The sequence below is a fragment of the Ictidomys tridecemlineatus genome, unplaced genomic scaffold (assembly GCF_052094955.1).
Source record: "Ictidomys tridecemlineatus isolate mIctTri1 unplaced genomic scaffold, mIctTri1.hap1 Scaffold_4823, whole genome shotgun sequence".
NCBI classification, from domain to species: Eukaryota; Metazoa; Chordata; class Mammalia; order Rodentia; family Sciuridae; genus Ictidomys; species Ictidomys tridecemlineatus.
In genome coordinates, this window is record NW_027523137.1 from 36933 (window position 1) to 43782 (window position 6850).

The 6850-nt window shown below is 34.9% G+C and overlaps 1 pseudogene; it reads right to left on the minus strand.

The window, feature by feature from the left end:
* Positions 1–5051: 5051 nt before the first annotated feature.
* On the minus strand, positions 5052–6475 carry LOC144373779 (heat shock factor protein 2 pseudogene; annotated as a pseudogene).
* Positions 6476–6850: the final 375 nt, after the last annotated feature.

The following is a 6850-nucleotide window of genomic DNA, read 5'->3' on the forward strand; positions in this document are numbered from 1 at the left end:
ACACTTCTCCAGTTTTTCTCAGTATATTAAGGGCACTTGGAATACTACGTTATAACTATGCATAAACTCACTAAGGCAATTTTCAAAACCAATGAGACTAATGTATCTATCTTGACAACCTCTTCTTTCTTCCAGGTATTGATTGAACATTGGAAAGACATGATAGCCAAATTAACTAATCCTTAAAATGCTATTACCCTGGACTTACTGTTTATAATAGTGATAATTTTTTCTTGTGTTGTGAGATAATTATGTAACCTTATAAATGACACTGAACAAAAACCATCAATGAGGGCAGATGTCCTTGCAGCACAGTCAGATGGGGGAGATATGGGGACAAGTGCTTGGAGTACTGCATACGTGGCATATGTTAAGGGTGTCTGAGTGGCAAAACACCCTCCTTGTGCTAGATGCGTGAGTGGCAAACCACTTACCCCATAGGCACAGCCCTGTATGTGAGGCCATGTGTTGCAGTACCTGCACTTGCTCCACAGTTCATTCCTCATTTGGTTGCTGCAAGCACAGGCAGCAGGAAATTGTATTTGTGGCTGCCTACAATCTGCTTAGCCTGAGTATATATGCAATAAAATCAGTCCTGCTTTCTTCTTGGTCTCCGGAGGTCTTGATTAGTGGCTCTGCAGTCACACTCTCCTCTACCCTGTTCTGTGGACCTCCTTGCTGGACAAGAGAGAACCCACACAACATAAATGGCAATATAATATATTGTGACTAAGTGGGGTGATTCCCGGAATAAAGAGTTAGTTTAATGTTTGAAAATCAAACAGTATAAGCCACTATGTTAACAGAATAGGATGATTACCTTAATAGATGAAGACAAAGCATTTGGCAATTTTAAGGTATCATGATACCATTCTTTGCCCTCTGGTTAAAGAAGATTACTACCTGTATCTAATAAGGGGTGTTTTGGCCATGTACATTATGGCCAAGTTTGTTTACTCCAGAAAATCAATATTCATATACATTATAAAAAAACGGGCTTTGAAAATCACATAAGGCTATCTCCATAACAGCTGAAAAAATGTTTTATAGAAAAGAATCAGGTATATTCAAAATATTCAGAGTAAATATCAGAGGGTCAAAGCCCAAAAGCTTCCTTTAAGATCTTTAAGAAAAAAGCTTCATTAGCATCACTTCTTTCAGCATTTCATTTTACTTTTTAGGAGATGCAGTATGTCACAGGAAAGAAACCAAACATGGAATTAAGAAAGAAACAACCAACTCAATATTCACAGATATTAGGACGAAATAATGAACTTTCAGGAACATATCAGGTAAGACACTTAGCAAATACAATTAGACCCTTAGTGAAAGAAATATGCAAATCAAACACTTAAGAATTTATTTAATTTATGAATATATTGAAACCAAAAACCTCATTTCCATTCCTAATTTTATTTTTAGTTTCTTGACATCCCCCAACAAAATAAAGGAAAAGATACAAAAATATATTTAAATTCATATACACACATGCACATACATATGCTCACTATCATACTTTGATTTATATCAGGAAGTGATTATTAAAAAAGAAATTTTCTAAATGTTTTGGCTAGCTTTTTAGTTTTCATATTATAGTAGATCCAATTCATCAATTTTAATTTAACACCAGTATCATTTTATTCTATAACCAAAAGGTGATCTTTGGTTTTTACACATTTTGAATTTTAACTATTTATAAACCTGGGCTCAATTTTATTTTGACATTTTCATATTGGTGAAATGTAGTACATATTTGTTCAGAATTTCACAACAAAACTGCTTAAATGAAACACAAAAATGACAGCTCCATTTTAAAAATTATGTATATCAAAATTTAATATATAAAATGCAATATTAGAGTAAAATTATTTTACTTTCTCAGATTAACCAAAGATAAATGACACTCATGTTACTTTTAATGTGCACAGAGATGCCAAAAAGGACACTTGAAATCACTTTAGCCCATTAAATGTAACATTAATCCCCAATGAAATTGAAGTTTAAATTGTATAATGCATCTCAACCTGAAATCTCCATTCTTAATTAGTAATTTATTCCTTTAACTTCCTATCAGGTTGGACTTGCACATCTTCTTCCCTGGGTTAAAATTTTTCACTTACTGGTTTCTAGCGTCAAAATTCAGGCTACTAATGCACAACCTTGGTATTCTGCTAAGTGTGTATACCATAAGTCTTCAGGAACAATAAAGATTTATGTTTTATTGATTGCTTAGCATATTCAGTTCAATAATATTTATCAGGAATGTTCTATTTGGACAAAATTTTGGTATTTACTATGGGTTAGGAAGAAATGCTTAATAATGAATTATTAAGTCTAAGTTTGTTTTTTCCAGAGGATCAATAACTTTTATGGTACAATCCAGTAGCAGAAATTATGTCTTTTCAACAGAAGTCTCAGCACAAGTGTTTTCTGCTTCCACTATTTTTTTTGTGTGAGAATACCACATACAACTCTATCTCTAGCTGAGTGTTCTATTGGACATTACATTGAATATTTACAAACATATATGTCATTAATAAGGAAGAAAAAATTATGAGATTTATATGAAAATCAATAGTTACAGCAAGCTAGCAAACACTTTTAAATGAGGAAAACATCTCAAGAAAATTTCAATTTAATCCAATATGAGCTTTAGTTTGCAGTTATTTGTGCCAAAATTGTTGAAGGTTCTTACTCCTGGACAAAAAAGGCCTAACCTTAGTCAATTTGAAAGGCTTTACCTAACAGGCCTTAGTGAAGAAAGCTATCATTTCCAAGGCATATTTGTTACAGAGCCAATGAAATTATTACCATCCTGGGGGGAAATGCAACCTAGGACTCAGAGTCTTTCCTTGGAAATCCTATTGAGATCTCTTAATTGGGGGAAGAAGAGTACTTGAAGATTTGTCTCTACCAGGCCTCTACTTTTCCATTACTACTCTCTAACACACCAACCCCCCACCCCACACACATCCACACACTCCTAAACTGCAAGATCTAATTGCTCAGCCTCTCTGGACAGAAGAGTGATTCATAAGTCTTAGTGATCTATCTGACCCTTGACTCAAGACATTTCTTGGGGAAAAATTAGAACAGTGGTGGAATTAGCTCTTAAATGATTGAAATCTTGACTGTAGGTTCAATACAACAGAACCTGCGAGCACAGCGCCTACAAGATCAGCTCAGCCCTAGAATGCACTTTTTGAACCATTCTTGTCTACAAAAGAGAGAGAATAGCAACATCTCATATTAAGTATAGTAACTGAAAATTTTGGATTTCCTAGGTCAAAACAGGCAATAAATTATAGTAATACCAAAACTAATTAGAACTGAAAATGACGAACCTGCAAAACAATTAACGACGGTGATTGGACGTATGAATCATTTTAAACATTAGTTAAGTATGGTCTATATAAAGATAGATAATAAATCTTATGACCTCAAAGTGCACATATTTTCTGTAGAAACTCAATCAATCACCTAAGGCTTGAATATTTATATAAAAACTGTTTTGTGCACCTGGTGTGGTGGTGCATGTCTGTAATTCCAGAGGCTCAGGGAGGCTTAGGCAGGAGAATTGCAAGTTCAAAGCAAGCCTCAGCAAAAGGCAAAGTGATAAGCAATTCAGTGAGACCCTGTCTCTAAACAAAATACAAAATAGGGCTGGGGATTTGCCTTAGCACTGGAGTGCCCCTGAGCTCAATGCCCGGCACCCAAAAACAAACAAAAAACTGTGCTGTAATTCCAACAACAACAACAACAACAAAAAAACAATTTTTCCACTTCTATCAAACAGTATGGTTATTTAGAACCAAATATTTTAAAATTATGTTTTAACTGATACACAAAAACATTTTTAAAAAGTACATATTAATGAGGTGCCACATAATGTTTCAGTACCTGTAATGGACTCATACTTATGAGTTGTAATTTTTTAAAAATTTTTCCTTCATCTATTGACAGAAGATTGCTTCATATGAACTTGGAGAAAAAAATAGACCATCATCTACCTATTAGATATATTCTCTTAACCAGGATCTGACACAAAATTCCCAATATTCCAACAACACATGTACTTAACACCAAACAAGCAAAATATAATCAAATTAACTCTTTACAGGCCAAGTTAATAATTGGTTACATGAAATAAGCATTTTGGAGTACAACTTTAAGTTCAGGAAACTTCATTCCCCACTGGTGCCAAGAATCACTGTAAGAATACTCTGTTTCTCCTGATGAAGATTTGCCAATTTCTGCCTTCATAATAATTTCTATATAATTGAAAATGCCTTATATTCTTTAAAATTATTTCATGTCTCGAGCATGAAGGCCAACATTTGAACTTTCTCCTTTTCTTTAAATCCACAAATTAATAATTTGTCTTCTATCAGCTATTTATATAATACATTATGTATATGTGTTTCCATGTATATGGAGCTGTAACCATATCAGACAGTGAGTATTTGTGTACACTTTGCCCTTCCTGTTAAACATGAATGAACTCCAAACATTTATGAACTACTTCGAACCAAGTGAGACAAATGAAGTTTTACAAGATACCGGCACTTTATGTTCCCAGTTTTAAAAATAAACCAAGTGAAAAATACTTAATAAAAATAATTGGAACAGAGAAAGCTTTAGAAGTTCTATCATTAGTTCTAGTGACTTACACTCAAACTTAGACAGACACCATCAAACAAGCAAAACAAAAATAACTGTTGCTAATGGTCATATCTGTAAAATGAAATCCAAATTACAACTGGAGAAAAATGGCCATCTGAAGCCAATTTAAAGATATGCCAATAATGTGCACTAAATTTTGTGTATATCTAGGCAGGTGAGTAACATTTCAAAGCTTTGCAAGAGTGTATGGTTAGTGAGAAAAGCAAAAGGTGCTTTTATTCCACAGTATCTGATTAAACAAAACAAAGCAATTTACAAAAACAAAGCAATTTTACAAAAGAAAAGTACCAAATGATACTTTAAAATAAATAGTTCATCATTTTGATGAATATATACATGTTGAGTCTACTTCTTAGGGATTTAACTATCTAAAAGTGCATGTCACTATCCAGAGGTGCAGGAGCAAGTTCACATGAATAAAACTGTGTAGCTTCACTAGCTTCAGCTTCAGTCAATGGCTCCAGGTGAACAAGCTTATTTTGGGTTGTTTCTGGGTACAGGCTGCTATCCAAAAGCTCATCGACTTCTATGAGTTTATCTACAGAGGACATAACTTCTGATGATGATGTTGTACTCCCCTGTTCAACAGCAGAAGCAGGATTGCCATCAAGGAATGCAAGAAATGAAAAGGCAGTGTACTGGATAAGCTGCCTATTTGGTTTAGACTTAGATTTTCTTCTTTCTTCTGAAACTGATTGAACTACATTGTTCTTGGTCGCTTCTAATCCTTTATTCTCAGATTTTGTATTATTGATGTAATCTGTGGGATTCATCTGCACATAACTAGTGAAAAGATCAACCAGGAGATCTGGGTATATGTTAAACTGTCTTCCTGACAGCATAGCTTGGAAGTCCTCTAAACTACAATAAATACTGTCAAGATAATTCAACAGTTCAACATTTCCCAAAAGATTAATGTTATCATTCAAAATGGAATCCATCATGGTCACAGGATCTTCTATGGACAGACAGGATGAACCGTTTAGCTGGACAGCACTAGACATGAGAGGGTTGATGCCACCACTGCCTGAACCTAGGGATTTTCTGGCTGGTTCACTCAGATCTCCACTCTGAATGACAGGTGCATACTCATCATCATTGTCATCTTCAACCATGACAATATCAGGATACTGGCTACAGTTGGAGGGATCAGATATAACATCCTCATTAGTTTCTGGAATAACTAGGATATTTTCTTCATCCACATTATCATCAGTAACATCATAAATAATGATGTCATCTGAAATCCACTCTCCTGTCTTTAAACTTTCAGTCCTACTGTGTGGAACTTTATGATAAAGATTATCAACTGGTTCTTTATGTGCTGAAATAAATTCTTCTGGGTTCCATTAATGTTCAGAAGTAGAGGCCTTTTGCGCTTTAAACTCACAAGTTTGTTATTCTGAACCAATGTAACAATAAATTGGACAATCTTTCAAATAACTTGTTGCTGCTGTGCATGCTTTGTTTTTAATTCAGACACCTTGTTCCAAAGGGACTCATTCTCAATTTTTAATTCTGAAAGTCTGGACTCAGTTGTTTCCTGTTTTACTTGAACCTTCTGAGCACTACTTATAATTTTTATTAAATCTTCTTGGCGAATTTTATTTTCTTCTGGTTTTGAAAATGAAAACTTCCTTTTAATGTCCTCCAACAAGTCATCCCAGCTTTGTTTAAAGAAAGGATGCTGAAATTCAAGAGGACCATCTCTTTCCTGCTTTATTATTCCAGAGTCAATATGTACTACTTTATGAAAACCATACTCTCTCCTTTGTGCCCTGTTGAAGTCGCTCTAAAAGAATCATTTCTCCGGCATGGCAGGAACCACTTCATTTGGGAGCCTTCAGCAGCTTGCAGAAATGTCCGTGTCTACTGGAAAATCTGAAAACTTTTTTCCTCCAATTTGTCTTGACTTGGCAGGACAAAGGGTCACTTTCATCAGTCACACTTTGCCCCAAATTTTGTTCTCCTAGGTTCAAGTGTTCTCTTGAACTGGAAATCCAACAGTGTTTGCACCAGCTGCTTGAAACTTTATATATTCAATTAGTTCTCAGGGTGCACTCTCTCCTTTGTGCCCTGCTGAAGTCTTTCTAAGCAGAGGTGTTTCTCCGGAATGGTAGGAACAACTTCATTTGGGAGCATTCAGCAGCTTCTCATGCTCTTCCTC